The sequence below is a fragment of the Triticum aestivum genome, chromosome 5D (genome assembly GCF_018294505.1).
Source record: "Triticum aestivum cultivar Chinese Spring chromosome 5D, IWGSC CS RefSeq v2.1, whole genome shotgun sequence".
NCBI lineage: Eukaryota > Viridiplantae > Streptophyta > Magnoliopsida > Poales > Poaceae > Triticum > Triticum aestivum.
Window position 1 is genome coordinate 131,882,870 of NC_057808.1, and position 23,398 is coordinate 131,906,267.

The window sequence follows — 23,398 nt, forward strand, 5'->3', positions numbered from 1 at the left end:
CTGACAAAATGTTAGTGCATGTTAACAAAAATTATATCGTTTGATTCGTATTTGAACATAGTTTTGAATGATATAATTTTTTGTGACATGCATCAACATTTGGGTAGTTAAATTTATAGTCAAAATTTGGCACAGATTACCATAGGGACCAATAAACCAGGACGGAGCTCCTCGTTTGTCGTCCCTCCTCGTGCACAAGGATCTCCCGCTTTAGGGCTGGGGCATTACAAAGCTTTACCATCACATATTCGTACTACTCCCTCCGGTCCAGTGTCATAGGTTCACTAGCAATTTCTATTTGCTCCGAAATCCTTGAGAAATAAGGCTCGGAAGCATTTAATTTGCCTAATTAATTGGCTAAGCTGGCGCTCTCTCCCCCTAATTTAACTCCCAGCCGCACCTCTCTACACATAAATTAATTACAGCCGCAACCCACTGACCAATGCTGGCGCTCGCATCCAGAAATGAATATGTTTCTATGGGCCTGTGCATCGGTTTGCTTGCCCTCCTTAATTGGAAAATTAACTGAAAGGATTGCTCATTGGACGAAATGAACCAAATGGGGAAATCGCTCGGTGCTAGTAGAATTTCACCTTGGTCGCGCTGCCACTCCTAGCAAGCCTAATACACCAGACCGGAGGGAGTACTTCAAGGTGCATTAAATCAACACATGCAAGTATCAAAAGGAAAGTCACGGCATGCATGCATGTGTTGTAATTAATGCATCGATAAACACAAGTTATTGAAATATATCGATTGCAGTTCTTGGATGTGTCGTGTAAACTCGTACAACAACAAGAAGTTTGATTACAACACCCTCTCCCTCGCGGACTGAGCTCCGGTGCCTTAACTGCACCTGCCTTTGGTTGTATGACAGGTGGGCCAGCCACCAGTTGGGCCCACATGTCATACACCCAAAGGCAGGAGCAGTAAGTCAATGAAGCTGCGTCCCTCCCTCGCCCATGAGCGTGGTGGCTGGCAGGACTAGGAGAAGCTTCCGCTACACGCTCTCCCTCCCGCACGCGGTGGACATGCTGCAGTTCATTCGGTGTCAGATGGCCAGAAGCATACTGTGGTACTCCACTGTAGTAGTACTCCATCATTGTTCGACTTTCCGAAGAGGCGAAGAGCCAAGCGCAGCCCGGACGCTTGTGTGGCAGTTTCATGTGTAGAGTAGTCTAGGATAGTGTGTACCGTGCCTCTCAGCTTAAAATCGTTGGGGTCGGCTCCATGCTATGAGGCCGTCTCGAAGCAAATTTTTTATTAAAATAATCTTCGGGCCCTACCTATCATCATGCTGATTGTAGTTTGCACACTCATCTGGTCAAGACAGGAATATATATTTTAATTTGTGGTGGGGTAAATGTTAGAGGTTGCAGCAAATATATTATACACTGCGGGTCTTTTAGCCAAGTTTAGAGGAAAGCATGTGGGGCCAGTGCTATGATGTGTCGCGTCAACTCGTACAACGAGGAGAAGCTTGATTTTACTACTACACGCCTTCTCCCTCACCCATGCACGCGGTGGCTCGCAGACGAGGATAGGCTTTTGCTTACTACTCCCGCACGCACGCGGTGGACGGACATGCAGCAGTTGATTTGATACTGTAGAAGTAGTAACATCATTGTTCCTCTTCTCGAAGAGGCAAAGAGCCAAGTGCAACCCGAACGTGTCAGTTGCGAACACACGCGTGGCAGTCTTTGTGTACGGGTGTGGCGTGGTGCAGAGCCTTGGAGAACGCACATAGCCAGGCTCTTGCATGAGACAAAATTGCTATGTGAGCCCACTATTGTAGTACTTGCTAGTATAGCCCTGTAAACCGGAAAGGAGTATTTGCCTTTCTAGAGATTTCAACAAGTGACTAGACTACACCCTAAATGAGTACATATGGAGCAAAATGAGTGAATCTACACCGTAAATAAATACGTAGTTCTCTCGTTTTCCACTCTGCCTTGGTCGCGATGCACAATATTCAGTATATGACTAGCCGCTCTATCTACATGCGGGACATCAAAGCATCCGGGCCCGCGCGCCATCCACCAAATCACAGCGAGGTGCTACAGTCGAGACTCACCGGTCACCCCGGTGTGGCCGTCATGACCCGTCATATCACAAAACCCACACCTTTACCAGCAGTGGTAAAGTGGCCTCGAAGTTGGACAAGACATAGCAACCATCATTTCACTGGAATGCTCATTGAAGCCCTTTCTCCCCTTTCTTGAAGAAAACCTCACTCGAGACTATTCATTTCTGCCATTTTTCTTCTGTACCAACGAAGGAAAGGTGGGCGAATCAGTGATGCTACTATATTTTCATTCCAAGAATCTTCTTTTTGCGAAGCACCGACCAATTCTCACAGCCTATTCTTTTCCTGTTTTCATTGCGATTGTGGTTTCCTTTCAATTGCTTTTTGTTTGTCAGTTCATTGATGGATCCTGGAGCACTAGGCAAAGAGTTGCCGGTGGACAACCCACTGGAGACAGCGATCTCCAGGAAGCGAGCACCGACCAACGAGTTTACCATGTTGGCGGGCCAACCCATGGAGAAGAAGAACTCCAAGAAACAAGCACTGGCCAAAGAGTTGACGACATTGGCGGAGGAACTCCTCAAAGAAAGCTGGAAGAACAGCAAGGGCCTCGCCGTGCCTACCCGAGAAACTCTAATGGCCACCTATGCGAGAATCAAGGCTGAGTTTGAGGAGATAGTTGCCGTTGAGAAGCAGTATTCCCCTGGCAAGGTGATGGCCCCCATCGAGGACGAGGAGATGGCCCCCGGAGGGATGGGATCCCCCGGTGAGCTGCACAAGGTAAAGAGTAATGTCTTACCAAAGTTGTGGTTTTTGATTATTTTCAATGTGCTTGCTAATATGTTAGGGTTGTGCAGGTGCCGGTGGACGTCCTTGATGATTCCGATGTCGCGGCCCATCCTGTGGACAACGCCCCAGAGATCATTTTCGATGTCGCGCTCCGTCCTGTGGACATCGCCCCAGAGATCGATTCCGATGCCATTGTCCATCCTGTGGACATCGCCCCAGAGATCAATTCCGATGTCGCGGTCCGTCCTGTGGACATCGCCCCAGAGATAGATTCCCATGCCGCTATCAGTGATGTGGTCATTGCCCGAGAGATCGATGACAAGAAATAGTTGGTCGCGCTAATCCTTCAGGATAGTTTGCATTGTGTTTAATTACCAGAACGATGCGTGTTATCAAACCATCTTAGGGCTAGTGCACTGTCTTGTGTGGGCGGTACTTGCTACTTTTGTTTGATAGTGAATCATGCGAACCCTCTCCGACTTATGGAAACAGATGTATCCTCACCAGCTTTTGATGAAATATATGACATGCTTAGATGTAAGTTTGAACTGTTTATCATATCAGCATGGCTTGTTTGATGATTCTTGGTGTTAGTAGGCTAGCTACTGTGCGAGCTATAGTACTTGCAAAACACTCACTGAAGAGAAACGTTGGGGCTGATGATCTCGTGGTACGCTTATAGGTTTGATCCGTCGTTGATCGGAAAATAGCCCAAGCCCCTAAAATTGTAGGCTTAGCGATCGATCAAACAATAGTCGACACGGATACATTCAGGCCTCATTAGGTTCATAGGGTAGGAACATCGTAGCAAAAGTACAGAGATATTCTTTTTTGAGAACACAAAATCATAGCAGTACTGAGACGTACTCCCTCCGTTCCAAAATAGATGACTCAACTTTGTACTACTAACTTTGAAACGGAGGGAGTACAAATCAAAGGCGGGCTAGTTTGGCCTAGTGGGTTTCATTCATATGACATGGTACAGTGCCGTCCAGTCTTCGCGTGTGCTAGCAGTATTGCTGGTACAGTAAGTTTTCTTAAAGAAACGGAATTCAACGAAGTCATGATGGTTATTAAAGAAACGGAGGACGTAAGGATGGCCCTGGTGTCGTAAACACGGAGCAGTCGCTTGCACCGGGATGCCGCGCGGGTGGCGCTCTCTCGGCCATCGCGCTGGTGCAATGTCGGCACCAGTGAGAGGTCGCGTCGGGCGTGAATGCGGACGCTGCTTGAGTGACTTAACTGTAGATGCAGTTGGGTCACTGACATGTGGGCCCAACAAGCATATGGCCCGCATGTCAGTGACACACCAATTGCACCTTCATTTTTCATTTAAGTCCCATGAATGCGGCATTGACGTTCTTGAGAGACAGTGACCATTTCAGAAGGGAAGCACGCGCTAGCGATGGAAGGGGTTTCGGTAGGCCAGGGCGGTCAGACGCTGGCGTGGAGGTAAAATGTGAACTCATGGATGACGAGCCTTTGAAGCATATGCAGCATGTATTGACAGCCAGACGTCCATGCAACCGCTCTTGTCGCCAGCTAGCCTTCGACGACAACCATTAGACACCACACAACCATGCATAACTTACGAATAATGGATGAATCGATCAGACACACACTCGTGTGCAGTGGCACTATGATAGGTCGCTCACAATACATATATAGGTACCATATTACCCTCTCTAGCTAGGTTGTTTTATAGATTGTCGTTGTGATGGATGATATACATGAGCAAGGCACCGAGTCACGTCGTCACGTCGTGTGCAGAGCCATGGCTAATGTCGAGCAGCTCGGTGCCCAAGCACGAGTATGACCATTGGTGTTGAGCTAGGTGAATACATGCTCGGTGTTCGCGGAGGCCTCCAGCAAATGTCTAAGCAGTAGTGTCAGGCACCGCTGGGGCGCGCAGGTGACGGGCTCGCCGTTTACGTTGCGCCATGAGAAGGACTTTGATTGAGAGGGTGGCGTGCATGCATTAGCATGGTTTGACAGCGTGAGCGTGAGTGTCTGCATGCGTACATGCTACTTGCCTCTATGGACGGTGTGCGCTAATGTGTGCATCATGGCTAATATAAAAAATCGGTTTGTGCATTTAACGCAAAGTATTTCATTTTCATTTGGCTAATGAGTGTGTGTTGCAGCGACGAGTCCGTGGTTTGATTCCTCACATACGCATAATTTTGGTTTTTATTTCTTTCTCCACTGACAGGTAGGCTCACATAGATAGATAGATAAAGAACACGAGCTGATGAGGTGCATGCGGACTATTTGACTGGTCAATCAGACAAATACGGAGCTATATGCTGAGCCAGTGACCGTATAGCCACCATATCTCGTATACAATGATCAAAGTGAGCTATCAAGACAAGTTCGATGAGAACCAATGCATTTTACTCGCTAGTAAATGACTGGGATTGAAGGGGAATCCAAATTTCCTTCGTCTTCTGTCCTTGAGCTCTTGACAAACCAATGCAATATACGGTTGTCCGGCACTCCACCCCAGAGCTCTCACCAAGCCTCGTTCATGCCACCGCGCCGCACACTAACCAGTAAGGAAGCGATGCCATCCCGCCGCGCCGAGTTCCTCGCTGCCCACGACCGCACACAAAAAGGTAGGGAAGCGATGGCATCCCGCCGTGCCGAGTTCATCGCCGCTCGCGACCTCACACCTACATGGGTGGTAGAGCAAGAGGCGGCCAAAGCCGCACAGAGGGAGCGGGAAAGTCAGAAAGCACTCAAGAAAAGAGAGGCCCGCCACCACAAGAAAGAAGAGGACGCACGCGCTGCTGCGGAGAGGTCAGCAGAGATCCAAGCACGGTGGGGTGTCGCCGACAAAGCTGGGAAGGAGAACAACGGCGTCTAGCCAGCATGTGAGAAGTAGTAGCACTAGTAGTTAGTGTGTGTGTCTGTGTCGCCCGTACGTTTGTTTAATTAATTACGAGCATGTACGAGTACTAGTTACTACTGTAGTTTTAGAGCAAATTACCAGTACATTAGCCTAGACTCAATGGCAAAATTCCTATCCTATGCATCAAATGGCATCTCTTTCTCTATAGGAATTTAGGTGCATGTCATCTCACTTCCTATGATTTTCATATTCCTAGAAATTTCCTATCCTATGAACCAACGGAGGCCTTTGCTGGAGTAACTACAGTAGCTAGCAGTACTGCTGGTACAGTAGTTTTCTTCAAGAAGCAGAATTCAACGAATTCATGATGGTTCCTTCGTCCGAGCAACTTCATAGTGGGAAAGGTTGGGCATGTGATTTGACGGCTCATTAGTAATTATTACTGTGGTGCGACGACCGGGTGACTCTCCCTTGGAGTTCTGTGAGCATGGCAAGTGGACCAGGATGGTCGACATCCCACATGTTGGTGAACGGAAGTATTCTTTCTGATATCCAGGAGCAAGGAAACCGCGTGGTATAGTATCACTGCTGATTTATATTTATTTTTATTTCTGATGAATGCTAGCATTTCAACTCTTACGACGAAGGAGTGCCAAACATGGCACGTGCTGGATGTCCCACACGTCAGCGAAAGGAGTGGGACATGAACGCTACAAAGTGCGACCCGGTAGAGCGTCTCCACTTCTTCCACATCTGGGTCGGAGACCACACGTAGTAGTACTAGTGGTATGAACGGTACAAAGTGCGACCCGAAGAGAAAGACACGTCTAGTTGGAAGGTCTCGGGGCATTCACATAAACAAATATAAAACCTAATATGTGCCTCCAATTAATATAGTAGTAGTAGAGTACTTAGGCACGTACTCCATAACATCACCATGCATTGCACGTACAACATTTAGTGGTAGTAAGAGAAAAATGCCTATATGCCATGCATGTTCATATTATTTGTGCCTTTCTACTTCACTTACTGCGCTACATTACTCAGGTTCGTACGTCCACTCTTGGGTACATGTCCGTCTCGTAGTTCCAGTCCCACGTGTTCTTCATAGATGGAACGATCCATAACTTTGGGCAACGGGATTCCATATCATCGCAGTTAGTGTGGCTCCCCATGATGGAGACTCATCCAAACTATGGCCAGCCTCGACGCGGAGCAGTCGCATGCACCGGGAAGCGGCGCTCTCTCGGCCGTCGCGCTGCTTCAAAGCCGGCACCAGTGAGAGGTTGCCTCTGCTCTGGCCGAGCATTAATGCGGCACTGACGCTCCGGGGTGACGCTGACCGTTTCACGTGGGAAGCACACGCCGGCAAGGGAGAGGGGTTGGGTCGGCCAGGGCGGTAAGACGCGGGCGTGGTGGTGGTATTGGTTTTGAACCATTTCAGGTGTAGTACTGGTAGTTTGCAAAACTACTCAATTATTGCACTCAGTTTCCTAAGAAATTGTGGTAAAAACGTTACTCCACAACCTGCTTCCCTTCTCCTTCCTCTTCCACCGTCCGTGCACCTCCACGGGAAGCGATCAGTCAACCCTTATATAGGAGTGCTAGCACAAAAAGATGCATGCATGACCACTAAAATTTCCTTTCTCTTATCTCTATGAAATAAATGTGGCGTGAAACTCAAAGCCATTTAAGTCTGAGTATAATGGAAATCATCGTCCTCCTCCGGCTCTGCTTCGCCTGCATCGTCGTCCATCTATTCCAGCTCCGCCTCGTCGTTCTCCTCCTTTGGCTCCGTGTGCTGCACCGCCTCCAACACCTCCTCATCCAGCTCCGGCTATTCCGGACTCCTGGGGCAAGACGACTGCGATCCGGGATTCACGCCGCATCCAGATTAAAGCGCCGCTCCGGCGGGAGTATGGCGTATGTCGTTACCTTCGCCCAGGCCATGGCTATCGGGTGACGGCGACCAGAGAAGAGGTGGCAGGAGGGGAATGAATGCAGCTACTGTTTGGGTTCGCCTCCTGGCTTAAATAAATGGGCACCATCACGTGTACCCACGGGTGCACAAATTGTAACATACGAGTCTGCTTAAGGGCGCGTCACGTAACTAGTGTGTGTGTGAGATTCTGAGAGACAGTGTGTGTGTGTGTGTGTGTGTGCGAATCTACTCTTCGGACATTTACTCAACCTTTTGCATCGGGATATAAGTATAATGGTATTACACTTTAGCTAGTGATTTACACGGCCATGTTAACGTAGTTGTGTAAAAAAATGTCACTTCTTGCTCGTGATTTGCGTTATATAATTACTAGCAAGATGCTTGTGCATTGCACGGAACATCAAGATGCATTTTTTAGAAAACACCTATTGTGATTGACCCATGCAGGAGTAATCCCATGTGTACAAACTAATGATATCTCGAGAATTTTATCGAAAAAATGGTATCTTGAGAATTTCATCGAAAAAATGAAAGATGAGAGATAAGGTGAGGAGGAGTGGAGCGTGGTGGTGACTGGTGGTCGGACTGGGCGGAGTCATGGGGATGGACGGCGTCGGCAGGCGGCAGCGGCCACCATGCTAGATTGCTCCAGAGACTTCCTTTTTTAATTGCTCAGCAATGAGGTTGTGGGAGATAAGGATGAACGAGGCAAGGCCTTATCTGTAAATGTGCAGAGAGGTGCGGGTATCTTTTGTAAAATTGTCATAGTTTGCTTTCTATCCGTCAGATATAGATCGGACGGTCTATATTACAAGATGGCAGGCACACCATCATCACCAACTCGGTTTTTTTATAAGAGTAGATATGATAAGTTTGATGACTACTAAAGTAAAGTGGAATTTGTCCATGTTATACAAGTAAATTACGGTGATTGTTTATAATACGGGTAATGTTGGACGAAGGGTGGTTGGAACAAATGCTCCGCCTAGAGCATGTGTGTCTGAGATGGAGTCTTAGTTTGTGTGTCGGGGGTGTCGTGCCACATATGCCAAAGGATGGCTTATCATGGTGGGGGAGCGTAAGACACCGCCGGTGCCTGGAAACGGGATAAGGCGTAGACATGTACGTCGGCGAACTTTACCCAGGTTCGGGGCTCTCCTAGGAGATAACACCCCTAGTCCTGCTCTGCGGGGTCTCCGCATGATCACTATCTCAACAAGGGTGGCTACAAGCTTGCTCCTTGAGCTGTTTCTCTAGAGGAGGAACAAGAACAAGGCTAGCCCTAGCTTCACTCTCTCTATGCGTGTGTGTGTAATCTCTATGAGGCTGAACCCTTTGCATGGGTGCCCTACGGGGTTTATATAGGCCTACCCCCCAGGGGTACAATGGTAATCTGGCCGGGTGTAGGTCCCGGATGTCAGTGTCTATGGTCGCTGGCTTCTCTGGCGGCCGTTGGGGCCCGCCGCTTGGTGGGTCCCGCCGGCTATCTCGAACTTCACCGACAGGCCGCGCCCGCCGCTTGCGGGTCCTGCCGGCTCCTTAGTACTGTGGCAGTGCCACTGATGATGTGTGCTTGGCCGGGGAAGGCGTCGCTAGAGTCCCGCCGCTTGGCGGCCGATCACTGTAGCCACTCCCTGTCTGTTCTGATTTATGGCGCACGGACTTTGAGGAAGGGGGAGAGCCGCCTGGTGGGGAGTCGGGCTCCCTTGTGTCGACTGGTCAGGAGTCGGTCTCTCACGGATAGGTAGGGCCCGCCGCCTACGGGCCGCACCGACAGTCCATAGTGGGAGCATGGCCTCCTCTGCCATGAATGATGTCCCTGGCTGCGTGGCAATAGTGCCGCGCCGGGCGAGGAATGTCCGCGCAGTACGCTGCACTGTGGCCACGTTCCGCCCTGGATTTGGGGGTGGCAGGCTGCACTGTAGCCACACCCCATCTCGTCGTAATAATGTGGTGCGAACTTCAAGGGAGCGAAGGGGGGCCGCCTGCTAGGAGCCGGCCTCTCTGGAGGCCGCCTGCTAGGAGTCGGCCCACCTCATGGCTGTCTTGTGGGAACTGCCGCCCTCTAGCAGCCGGCCGCTTGGACTAGCCGGCCCTGAGAAGGCGGCTCTTCGTCTTCAGGGCTTGAGGGGTGCAGCCGTTCCCGATGTCTTGAATCACCATGGGGAGCAGATGAGGCTACCCGTGGTAATTTACTCCGACAATAGTCCCCGAAGCTGGTGGGGCGTCGCGGCTAAAGAGGCAAGGAGCTTCAGCAGCTTCCTGCTCCGAGTCGTCTGATGATGTTGCTTCATCCGTCTCCTGAAGCGCCAACCTTCAGGAGCCGGCCGCGACCAAGTGGGCCGCCTGATGATTTCGAAACATCATGGCGGGAGCCAGGTGGCGTGCGAGCTAGGCGCCAGGCTCGCCGCCCGCTACCTGCGCGCCACGCGGCGCCAGCCAACCGGGCCGGCTTGCTAGCCCACGCGTGCGACGGGACGTCGCCGCAGGCAGGGGCCCGCCACTACCGGGCCTCGGCGCGCGCGCAGATCCGGTGCGGCCGAGGCGAATGGTTGGGATTCCGTGGCGCAGTAACTACACGTCGTTACTGCATGGTTAAAGCGGGGTTGTGGTGTCGTGGGTGGAGTTAATCCCACGACCCCCCACGTTCTCGCCCCCTCGGCTTCGCTGGCTACGGCTATAAGTAGGGGGAGGAGGGGGGCGGCAGACGCACGCGTGCCCTCCTCTCCCTTCTCCTTTCTTCTTCTCGCTGCTGCCCACGCACTCCCGCATCTTGCCGAAGTGCAGCCGCAGCCCCATCGTCTCCGAGCCCATCTTCCTTGCAGCATCGCTGCTCCGCCGCAAGCTCGCGCACTCGTCGCCGCGCCGCGCCACCGTCGGGCCGAAGCCTCCATGGCGCGCGAACGAGCCGGTGCCTGGGATGGCTCCAACGTCCACGAGGATCACATCACCTTCCTCCGCCAGACGCGGCGGCTGCCCGGCGAGAACTACGTGCGGGCGCGTCCTCCGCCCGAAACAGAGATCTCGCCGGCGCCGGAGGACGGCGAACGTGTCGTCTTCCGGTCGCATTTCATTCGCGGCCTCGGTTTGCCGACGAGCGACTTCTTCTGCTCCTTCCTTCAGTTCTACCGGCTTCAGTCGATCCACCTCACGCCAAACACGGTGGTGCTGTTGTCGTACTTCATCATGCTCTACGAGGGTTACCTCGGCATCCTCCCCACCCTCGAACTCTTGGGGAGTTCTTCTAAACCAAGATCGGCACCGCTGTCAAGAAGGAGGCAGCTCAGTGCGGAGCCTTCGTCGCGGTGCGACATCCGGGTGCTGGGAACTGCTTCCCGGCCCTCAACTTGCACAATCGATCAAGTTGTGGCAAAAATCTTACTTCTACGTGAAGAACGTCCACCCGACGCAGGATTTCGTCAACCTGCCGGCTTATACAGCCGGCCCGCCGGCTGAGCCCCGCACCAACTGGACCTTCAAGCCGAGGACACTGTCGGCCGCCTCCACTGCCGCCATCGCCCGACTAAAGGTGATGGTGGAGTCGGAGAGCCTCAAGGCGTCGGATCTGCTGACCGCCTACGTGGTATGCCGGGTGCTCCCTCTCCAATTCCGACCTCACATGATCAGTCGGATGAGCGGGCATCAAGACCCATGCCGGATGTGCATCAAGGAGATGCCGGACGCGGAGGTGGCCCGTCTGGTGAACTTCATCTCGAACTGCAAACTCTCGGAGGAGGAGTGGCAGTTCGGCAAGCGGCCGTACTCCCACGCAGACCCGCCGCCCGCAGTGAGTCCTTAACTCTTTTTTCCATTTACTTGCCGGGTTCTGCTTTTGCCGCCTGATCAGTCGGCCACAATGCAGATCCTCACACCCCAGCCGGCTACCGACGCCCTGGAGCAAGGCCAGGAGTACCTGCCGGATCGGTCGGTGAGCGACGCGGACAACCCCGACTTGGGGGCGGCCGCCATGGAGGAGGACGACGCCACAGGTGGTGGCGTTGGAGAAGGCGGCTCCGGAGGAGGCGGCGTAGAGGACTGGCCGGACGATGACGAGGAGGAGGCCGACAAGACGGGCATGGGCCCCTCAGCCGCGTCGACTGCACCAGGCGGCACGCAGAAGCGCCGAGCCGGCCCGCCGCAATTCGGCAGCCGGCAGAAGAAGCCCAGGAACACGGCCGCCACGACCAGGCGGCAGGAGGCCGCCGCGAAGGCGGCCCAGTTCCAGAGGGCCTAGAAGCAGTCGCCGACAGTGTCCGCTTAAATGCTTGGTTTCTCTTGTGCTTTCTTTTCTTCTTTCTTGCAAACTCCGCCTAAGTTTTCTCTTGTCTTGCTTGAACAGAGCCCCGCTCTCTCTTGAGCGGTCAGTCTCTTCCTCCGTGATTGGGGCGGCGGAGGGCTCCACCAACACGCGACGCGTGGATCCACGCATCAAGCTCTAGGCGGCGACGGAGCGGAACGCGTAGGAGGCGCACGAGGAGCTGGAGGAGGCGGAGCGGCAGAGGGTCGAGGTGGCCAAGGCGGCACAGGAGGAGGCGGACGCCGCGTCCAAGGCCCAGGCGGAGGCCGCGACCAAGGTGGAAGCGGACAAGGTCGCATGCGGCCGAGCTCCGCAACTTGTCACCCCTCTGCGTTCCACGCCGCCCGCGCCCAAGATCCCGGCACCGATTGGAGGAGCCGGCAACGACCAGCCGATCATGGAAAAGGGAGGGGCGGCGTTATCATCTTGGGGGCAGAGGTGCCCCCGCAAGTGCCGACTGCTGATGCGCGGAGCAGTCAGCCTGAAGTGCCACTGGCGCCACCATTTGGCTATGAGTTGGTGGTGGGATCGACTATGGTGGTTCGCACTCCGGGGCGCCGTCGCTCGGAGAAGGCGGCGTCAGCGCCAAGGCCGCTGGACTTCGGGGCCGCAAGTTCCTCGGCCCCTGACGCCGAAGCCAACAGCGCCGCCCCACCAGAGTGGACTCCTGGGGGCGGGACGGGCGTGCTGAATCGGGCGGCGAATGACGTCCAGGCCCATCTTCGGGCCCAAGGGGATGCCCTCTAGCAGTACACGAAGGAGTTCTTGGCGACGCGTACAGCCATGCGGGTATGTCTCTTGATTGCTTGTCTCTGATTCTTGCAATCTTCTTGAAATCTTTCGTGGGGGCGCGCTAGCGCACCCACTGGGTGTAGCCCCCGAGTTCCGGGACGGCTGCTGAGCAGGCGGCTCAGAACTTAAAGTTAAGTTCCGAGTGATAACTTTTTCTTTTTTCTTCTGTTGTATTTGTTGCAGGACTACCATAACATCCGCGCGGCCGCCTTCAACTCCCATGTCCGGGAGCTGGCCAAGCGGACTGCTAACTTGGCCGACAGCCGGTGTAAGCATTCCGTCCTTATTCTCGCAGGGGCACGCCAGCGCACCCGCGGGGTCTAGCCCCCGAGATTCGGGCCGACTGCTGAGTAGTCGGGCCGGATCTTCCAGCAACTACTTCTTTCTTTTGTTGACTTGCTGACTGTCTTTTCTTTCTTGTCTTTGCAGGGGCCAACGCCGACCTGCAGCAGCGCCTGAACGAAGCCCAAACCGCAGTGCGCGCCAAGGAGAAGGAGTGCAGCAAGGCGGCGCAGGAGCATGAGCGCCTGGTCAAGGAACTGGCGAACCAGGCGGACCAGCACAAGACGAAGCTCAGGGAGCTCAAGGAGGCAGAAGATTCCCCCACGGCTGAGTTCGAGACTCAGCGCTCGAACTAGGCCGAGAGGGAGGCGGTACTCACTGCTGGCTACGACGCGACTGAGGACATGATCGACGGTAGACTTCTTTTCCTTTGGACTAGCCGCCGAGTTCCTCAAGAGTCGGCTTCCGACTTCTGTTATTTGCTCTTCTTTGCGCAGACTTCTTTCCTGGACACGCCATCGCTGTCGGCTGGGCCATCGAGGCTCGCCGAGACGAGCTCAGGAGTGAAGGAGCAGAGATCCCGCCCAACGCGCCCCGAAACATGAACGAGCAACTTCTGGCCGTCAGGGCGCGCCTGCAGCTGGCTCACCATATGCTTCGCCGCCTTCGGCGCGCCGGGTCCCAGCTGATTTCCGCCCACTCGCCAGACGTCTAGGCTCCACGCACCCCCAGTCAGATAGCCGACTGGTTAGAAGTGGCAATCAGCCGCCTCGAGGCTTGGAAGGGCTCCTCCGCTCGAGCAGGCGCCCGGAGAGCCTTGGAATTCGTCAAGGCGTGGTATCCTGGGCTGGACCTAGCCTAGTTAGCCACGTTCCGGCTGGAGGGTCACGAAGAGGTGGCGGTGGTGGGGCCTGCGCTCACCCGACGTGTGGCAGCGATCGCTGAGTACACCGATACCAGTGCCTTCATCCCCGAGCTGGACAAGGAGGGCACCGAGGCGCCGCCGAACTGATTCGGGTTGAACCCGAACGACGACGAGGACTCGGTGGAGGTAATCGCCTCCAGCGATGAAGGTGAGGACGAGGAGGGCGAGGATGGTGAAGATGACGGGCCGGAGGACAAAGCGGATGGCCAGCCTCAGCTCGACTATGCCTCGAGCAACGAGCCGCGTGCGAGTGCGCCGACTGCTGTCGAAGGCGACCAAGCCGAGACTAGCCAGCTGACCACTCCACCAGCCTGCGCTGCCGACTCCACCAACCTGCCAGACCCGCCTGCTGCTCCTTTGGCCTAGGCAACCAATTTTATCTTAACCGTCCCTGCTTTGTAGTCTCGCAAACAAACTTTGTTAAATTTGCGCGGTTCCACCCGTTGGGGGTGTATTCAAACTCTGTTGAATATTGGACGAGGGCCTTTTGCTATGTAAATTAATTTTGCCGAGTTCGAACTTGCCTTGCTTTCTGTTCTTTTGGCTTTTTCCTTTGCCACCTTCCCTTGGCTGCCGCCTTTCCAGCCAGACAGCCGCTCTGCTGTCTATGGCTGGGTCAAGTACGTGGCCATTTTTGGGAAGGCAAGTACTTTGGCCGTTTTTAGAACGTAGCAAGTTAAGTAAGAAGCCGGCTGACCGGCTGCTCAGCAGCCGGTTGGTGAGGCGAGGAGCCGACTTGGCCTATGTGAATGCTTTGGTCCTTAGCCATTCTTCGGGTGGGCACCATTTCGTGCCTTTAACTCTTGCCGGCCGAACAGTCGCTCTGCGAGCTGCGGCATGTGGCAAGAGAAGGCTAAGGTGCCGACACACTACTTGTCCGACTGCAGGTAGCACCGACATAGTACAAGGCGGCAAGCCCCAGGGCCGACTGGTCGAACCCGGTGCTAGGCAGAAGAATAGAATAACACATTCATAGGCATAGAACTTATCATATAGATAAAAAGGGTAGCCCCTGAGTGCTCCTCGAGGGACCCGATGTCTTAGTGCTTAATACAAAAGGTAGCATGGTACATACTGCATCAACTGTAAAATCTTCGGAGGAGATTTGCATTCCATGGACGCTCTGATTCCTTGCCCGAGTCATCTCTCTTGCGTGCTCTGGGCTTCTGTGCATCGATCAAGTAGTAGGAGTCATTGCCCAACGCTTTGCTGATGATGAAGGGGCCTTCCCAAGGGGCCGAGAGCTTGTGCTGGCCGGTTGTTGGCTGGATCAGCCCGAGCACAAGGTCTCCCTCTTGGAAGGATCTTGGCTTGACCTTCCGACTATGGTAGCGGTGCAAGCTCTGCTGGTAGATGGCGGACCAGCTGAGTGCCACCAACCGGCCTTCTTCCAGCAGATCGACACCGTCTTCTTGTGCTTCCTTTGCCTCCGCCTCCGTGTACATGGTGACGCGATGTGAGTCAAAATCAATGTCAGTTTGGATGAGAGCCTCGACACAGTACACGAGAAAGAATGGAGTGAAGCCGGTTGACTTGTTCGGAGTGGTGCAGAGGCTCCAGAGGACGGCCGATAGCTCATCGATCCAGCAGTTGGCCGACCGCTCTAGTGGCTCGACCAGTCGGGGCTTGATGCCGGAGAGGATGAGGCCCTTTGCTTGCCCGACTTGGCCGTTTGACTGCGAATGGGCAACAGACGCTAAGTCCAGTCAGATGCCCTGCGTCATGCAGAAACGAGCCAAGGCTCCTTTGAAAAAGTTTGTGCCATTGTCGGTGATGATACTGTGTGGTACACCGTATCGAACGGTGATATCTGCGATGAAGGTCACAGCAGTCGGACCGTTTAGTTTCTTGATTGGCTTTGCTTCAATCCACTTGGTGAATTTGTCCACGGCGACAAGCAGATGGGTCATGCCGCCGCGTGCTGTCTTCAATGGGCCCACCGTGTCCAGCCCCCACACGACAAAGGGCCAAGTGAGGGGGGTGGTCTTGAGTGTAGAAGCCGGCAGATGTTGCTTGGAGCTGAATTTGTGGCACCCCTTGCAATGCTTGACCAGATCGTTGGTGTCCTCCAAAGCAGTCGGCCAGAAGAAACCATGGCGGAAAGCTTTGGCGACAATGGATCTGGAGGCTGCGTGGTGGCCGCACTTGCCTTTGTGGATATCTTTGACGATTGCTTGGCCCTTCTCTGGTTCTATGCAGCGCTGGAAGACCCGAGTCACGCTGCGTCTGACAAGCTCTCTGTTTACTATCGTGTAGGCTCCTGCTCGGCGCTGCACTTGTCAGGCCGTGATCTCATCAGCCGGCAGCTCTCTGTTCACTAGGAAATTGAGGATGGGCTGCACCCACGATGGTGCTCTGACTTCCTCCACTGTCATTATGGCCACTGGTACTAGGGCGGTTGGGCTGGGAGGTGGCGGGTTGGAGTTGGCTGCCGCTTGCTGTGCTGTTGAAAACCCTGGGCCGACTGCAGGAGCCCCTGGGCCGGGTTGTGAAGTCCCGGGGCCGGGTGCGACTGCTGTAGTCCCCGAGCCGCTTGGTGAAGTCCCCGGGCCGATAACTGTAGCCCCCGGGCCGGGTTGTGGAGTCCCCGGGCCAGGTGTGACTGCAGCAGTCCCCATGCTGCTTGTCGAAGTCCCCGGGCCGGCTGCTACAGCCCCCGAGTCGAATCCGATTGCTTCGGGAGGAGCCGGCACGAAGATGGACTCAGATTCTAGAGAAGGCTTAATTGATGGCTTGCGGAGGCACTGAAGGGAGACGCCGGCTGGTACTGCTTGACGGGTGGAGCCGATCTGTGCTAGAGCATCAGCTGGCTCGTTTTCATTCTGTGGCACGTGAAGGAACTCGCACACTTCAAAATATCCACTGAGTTGCTGAGCGAGGAAACGGTAACTCGCCATGTTTGCATCCTTGGCGTCCCAGTCACCAGATGACTGTTGGACCACCAAGTTAGAGTCGCCATAGCACAGGATCCGGCGGATGCTGATCTCTTTGGCCAGCTGGAGGCCGTGTACTAGCGCCTCATACTCGGCCACGTTGTTGGAGGCGGCAAAATGGATTTGCAATGTGTATCTGAGCTTGTCGCCTTTGGGAGAGGTGAGAACAATGCCGGCTCCCAAGCCGGTGTGCATCTTCGAGCCATCAAAATGCATCCACCAATGAGTGGAGTCCAGAGCTGGCGGTAGGTACTGGGTCTCGGCCCAGTCGACGAGGAAGTCGGTCAGTGCTTGGGACTTGATGGCGGTGCATGGCTGGTAGAAGATGGTGTAGGGGGCCAACTCGATGGCCCATTTGGCCACTCGGCCAGATGCATCTCTGTTGCCTATGATCTCAGCAAGTGGGGCAGTGCAAACAACCGTGATTGGGTGCTCTTGAAAGTATGGCTTCAACTTCTTCGCGGCAAAGTGCACGCTGTAGCACATCTTCTGGTAGTGACGGTAGTTCTGCTTCGAGGTTGACAGCACCTCGCTCAAATAGTACATAGGCCTCTGGACCGGTTGTGCTCTGCCGTCTTCTGGGCGCTCTACTACCATGACAGTGCTGACCACCCGGCTGTTGGAGGCGATGTAGAGGTACATGGGTTCTTTAGCAGTCGGAGCCGTTAGGACAGGTGGCATGGTCAACATCTTCTTCAACTGGAGACAGGCCTCGTCCACCTTGTCATTCCACTCGAAATGAGTGGTCTTCTTCATGAGCTGGTACAAGGGAAGAGGCTTCTCGCCCAGCCGACTAATGAAACGACTGATGGATACCAAACAGCCGGTGAACTTCTGGACGTCTCGCAGTCGGGTGGGTCTCTCCATCCTCTCGATCGCCTTGATCTTCACAGCGTTGCACTCAATGCCGCGTTCTGAGACCAGGAAGCCTAGGAGCTGGCCGGCTGGTACTCCAAAAACACACTTTTCCGGGTTGAGCTTGATTTGAAACCGGCGCAAATTATCAAAAGTTTCCTTGAGATCTTCCAAAAGGGTACCGCGCTTCTCCGTCTCCACCACAATATCGTCTACATAGACATGGGCATTTCTGCCGAGTTGCTTGAGGAGGCACTTCTGCATGGAACGCTGAAACGTGGCACCGACATTTCTCAATCCGAACGTCATGGTCAGGTAGCATAAGGCTCCGAATGGTGTGATGAAGGCATTCTTCAGGCGGTCTGCCGGGTTCAACTTGATCTGGTGGTACCCTGAGTAGGCATCCAACACTACTAGGAAAAGGGCTATAGATGAAATGGCCACTAATGGCACACCAGACATGTGGTGCGCCACTACTATATAGCAGTGGCGCACCATGTGCTGGTGCGCCATTAGTGTGAAAGACACTAATGGCGCACCAGACACACGGTGCGCCACTAGTAACAAATTTTTTTCCAAACATACTAATGGCGCACCAACCTCATAGTGCGCCACTACTATAATTTTTTTTGCAAAACTACTAATGGCGTACCACCAGCAGGTGCGCCATTAGTAACCAGGGTGACTAATGGCGCATTTGTAGGTGGTGCGCCATTAGTAACCTGGGACCAGCTAGATATTTTGGACAACCACACCTACCCACTCACTTTCCCCACTTGATTCTCTCCACCTCCTCCTCCAAGCTTATCTCGGCTACCTCCTCCTCCTCACCTCATTTGCACCATAAATTCATCCAAATTAAGTGGTTAAATTACCTTTTTTTGATAGGTAAGTAAGGGGGAAGCTATCTTTATGTTGTTCTCCCTCCAACAACGTGCACATGCACTTTTTATGGCCTAGCTAGATCTATGTATGTTTGTGGTGTTGCATATGTTTGTGGTGTTGCATATATGTTTGTGTTTGCAGGTACCGGTATTTGAAATGCGATAGTTGCCAATATTTTGCCGGAATGTTGATTCATTTCCGTTTCGGCGAGAATTTTGGCACTATGCATTTTTGTCCTATTTTTAGGGAAAGTCATGCCAAATTTTTTCTTGGTTCTAAAATGTCGTTTTGCTCTACCCCGCAGGCGACCATGGTCCGCACGATGACCGAAGGCATCGTGAATAGGTTTTTGAGCTCTGCGAAGGCCGAGATGCTTGAAAAGAACGAGACGGAGATAAGATGTCCGTGTCGAAGATGCAAGCTGAAGAGCCTTATTGCGGACCGGATTCCGGGTAGGTGCGGGACCACTTCCTCTTGCGTGGTTTCATGGATGGCTATCGGTGGTAAGGTGATGAAGATGACTATGAAGTCGTCCATGGGGGTCGGGCAAGAAATGAGGAAGGGCTGCAAGACAACCACCGAGGCTCGAGCGGGCGAGAAGACGAAGAATCTCCAGGACATGATCACGATGGTGATGCTGTACACAGTCATCATGTAGAAGATGCCGGACATGATGATGAGGAAGATGCGGGAGCAGACGAAGGGCATGATCATGAAGATGAAGATGCCGGCGGAGCAGACGACGATGGACCATCGATGGGCTGGGTGCAGGACCCTCATATTCAAGAGCTGCTTCTCAAGCAGACGGATAATGCAAGAGCTGCCGCCCGAGAGAAAGCCAAGCTAGATCAACTGGAGATAGACGCGGTTACTCCATTGTATGAAGGATGCAGGCCCGAGGATACCCGCCTGAAAGTAACGCTCCTGGCTCTGGAGATGAAGGTAAAACACAAAATGACCGACGCATGTTTCGACGAGAACATGTCATTCTGGCACGAATGTCTTCCCAAGGGAACAAGTGCCCGACCAGTTTCGAGGAGGCGAAGAAAATCGTGTGTCCTCTGGATTTACCGCACGTGAAATACCATGTGTGCATGAACAATTGCATCATTTATCGGGACGAGCACGTGGAGTCTACCATATGTCCGGTGTGCGGCATCACTCGATACCAGAAGAGGAAGAAAGCTCCTCGAAAAGTGGTGTGGTACTTTCCGATCACTCCTCGTCTGCAGCAGTATTTCGCGGACACTAATGTAGCAAAGCTCCTGCGTTGGCACGCGGATAGGGAGGAGAAGAAGCGAGAAGATGACGCAAATGATCCGTAGATAAATAAAAAGACAATATGCTGAGTCACCCAAAGGATGGGAGCCAGTGGCAAGCGTTGAACTTCGAACACCCAGAATTTGGGAAGGATCCAAGGAACATCGTGCTGGGCACGAGCACCGATGGAGTCAATCCGTTTGGCAGCCAGAGAAGCACACATAGCACCTGGGCTGTGTTTGTGTGGATGTACAACCTTCCCCCCTGGTTGTGCATGAAGAGGAAGTACATTCACATGAGTATGCTAATTGAAGGGCCGAAACAACCAGGGAACGACATCAATCTGTATCTGGGGCTGCTGAAAGTGGAGCTAGACACGCTGTGGAAAACACCAGCCAATACGTGGGACGCCGCAGAGAAAGAATATTTCCCTATGAGAGCCGCACTGCTCATGACGGTGCACGACTACCTCAGTTACGGATATCTCGCGGGGCAGGTGGTCCACGGATTTTCTGGATGCGTCAGGTGCATGGATGACACAACGTATCGCCAGCTAGACAGAGATCCTGGGTCTTCGAAAACCGTGTTCATGGGACATCGAAGGTGGCTTCGCGACGATGACCCGTGGAGGAAACGCAAGGATCTGTTTGATGGTGAAACCGAACCCCGCAGACAGCCGCGTACGAGGAGCGGCGAGGAAATAGACGAGCTGTTGAAAAATTGGAAAGATTGCCCACTGCCGGGAAATAAGCAAAAGGTGCCAGCGCCGGGAAAGAAGCGAAAGGCGCCAGAGCCGCTGCTCAAGGTATGGAAAACGAGGTCTATTTTCTGGGACTTGCCGTACTGGAAGATCCACCGTGTGCCTCACAGCCTTGATGTCATGCATATCAGGAAGAACGTGTGCGAAAGTCTGCTTGGTACCCTGCTCAACATGCCAGAGAGGACCAAAGATGGGCCAAAAGCAAGGGCAGACTTGAAATCAATGGGCGTCAAGGAGGAGCTTCACGCTAATGATGATGATAATGAGGCGAAGCAGGACACGGAAAGTCGTCGCAAAGGCAAAAAGGCCGAGAAGACCGGAAATGACTTCCCTCCCGCATGCTTCACTCTATGTCAGGAGGAGATCGATCAGTTTTTCACCTGCCTCGTAGGAGTAAAACTTCCTTACGGTTACGCGAGGAAGATAAGCAGATACCTAGTCTCCGCGAAGCAGAAGTTCAGCGGGATGAAGTCTCACGACTGTCACGTGCTGATGACACAGATACTTCTAGTTGCAATCCGTGGGATCATGGACGCGCACGTCCGTGAAATGCTATTTGGCCTATGCAACTTTTTCGACGTCATCTCTTGGAAGTCGGTTGGCGTGAGGCAACTCAGAAGGCTACAGGAAGAGATCGTGGTGATACTATGCGAGCTTGAGATGTACTTCCCGCCCGCATTCTTCGACGTTATGGTGCATTTGCTGGTCCATATCGTGGAGGATATCATCCAACTCGGGCCGACGTTCCTGCATAGCATGATGCCATTCGAAAGGATGAATGGTGTCATCAAAGGATACGTTCGCAACATGTCACGTCCAGAGGGAAGCATAGCCAGGGGCTGTCTGACCGAAGAGTGCATCTCCTACTGCACGAATTATCTAGGCATCAAGAACCCCGTTGGTCTGCCCGTCAACAGGCACCTTGGCAGGCTCGCTGGATGGGGTCACCGTGAGGGTCGCCGCGAAATGCATGTCGACTTCGAGGGTCAACTCGCCGACTATGAAAGAGCAAACCTAGTCGTGCTACAACACATAGACGTGGTCGATCCTTGGGTGGTAGAGCACAAAACCTTCATTGAGAAGACGTACAATGACCGAGGCCAATAGAGGACGGACGGAGATATAATCAAAGAGCATAACTCATGTTTCATGCGTTGGTTCAAGCAGAAGCTTCTGTCGTACCCTTTACATGAGGATTCTTCCGCGGAAGAACAACTCCTATTCGCCTTGTCACAGGGCGCTGAGCACAACCTGATGACGTATGAGACGTACGATATCAATGGCTACACATTCTACACCGAGGACAAGGACATGAAGAGCGATGGTTATCAGAACTCCGGGGTAACGATGGAATCCTACACCAGTAACGACAAGGACAGATACTACGGAAGGATCGAGGAGATCTGGGAGCTGAGCTACGCTGGAGAGAAGGTCCCGATGTTCCGTGTCAGATGGGCCAAGAGCGTCATAAAAGAAGACCGGTATTTCACCACCATGGTTATACCCGAAGCCAAATCCAAGACCGCAGGCGCGAACATCACCGCGAAAAATGAGCCATGGGTACTGGCTTCCCAAGTGGACCAATGCTTCTTCATTACCGACCCGTCAAAGCCCAGTCGTGTTGTTGTGAGGAGAGGAAAAAGGAAGATCATCGGAATGGATGGAGTCGCCAATGAGCAAGACTTCGACAAGTACGGCGACCCAAAGATGGAACATGACGACGATGATGAAGTATCAGCATACACCACAAGAAGAAGCAGGACCACCCTACCTAAAGGACGTCCGTTCAAGAGAAGAACTCCATTTACGAAAAATAAGGGCAAGAAGATTGTGAATAGATAGCTAGCTAAAATCGATTGTATTTAAATTGTAGCCTCCATTTCTCGATTATATTTCATGGGCACTTTTTGAACTCATGAATATTTTTAAATTTCATGGACACTCGATCTCCATCCCCCTCCATCTCGATCGCTATCCCACCTCGCCAGATCCGGTCCCCCTCGCCGCCGAGCACCCCCCGCACCCTCTACCCCGCTCCACCGGCCGCCGCCGCCGACCCCCCGCACCCTCCCCCGCTCCACCGCCGCCGACGAACCACCGCACCCTCCCCTGCTCCACCGCCGCTGACGACCCACCGCACCCTCCCCGGCCCGCTCCATCGCCGCCGACGACCCCCCGCACCCTCCCCGGCCCGCTCCACCTTCACAAATGAATGCAACTAAAATTGCAAAAAAACAAATTTGATTATATTTTCAAATAACAAATTTGATGATATTTTCAAATAATAAATTTGATGATATTTTTTCATATTCACCGAGCCTCAGATAGCTGAGGTGCGAAATATTATCAGCCCCAACACGCTCAAGAAGGCGGTCTGTGAGCAGAACTCGATCCCATTACAGTAGATCAGGAAGAAGGGACGGAAATGAAAGACTAACAAGGGCGCCAGTGCGAGCCAGCCGGCACCGAGTATGATCCGTGCTCAGGACGGGCCACTTTCACCTAAGGATCTCTCGAGGAGGGTGCATGTGGCAGGTAGGGCGATGCTGCCGACAAATATGCTCAATGCTGCAACCGGTGCTATGCGGAGTCTGCATGACAGTGTTCTTTCTTTCGAGAAGCGGCGTCTCAGAGAGAATGATGTGGCATACCCGGTTTTCGTGGCCAAGGTGCCAGAGGGCAAGGGCTTTGTGGATAGCGCCGTTGGGGGTACGATTGTCCTGCGGTTTGATGACATCTTTGCTATGTTTAACCTTCATCCGCTGCACTACACCTTCGTTCGGCTGTTTTCGCTGAGTATG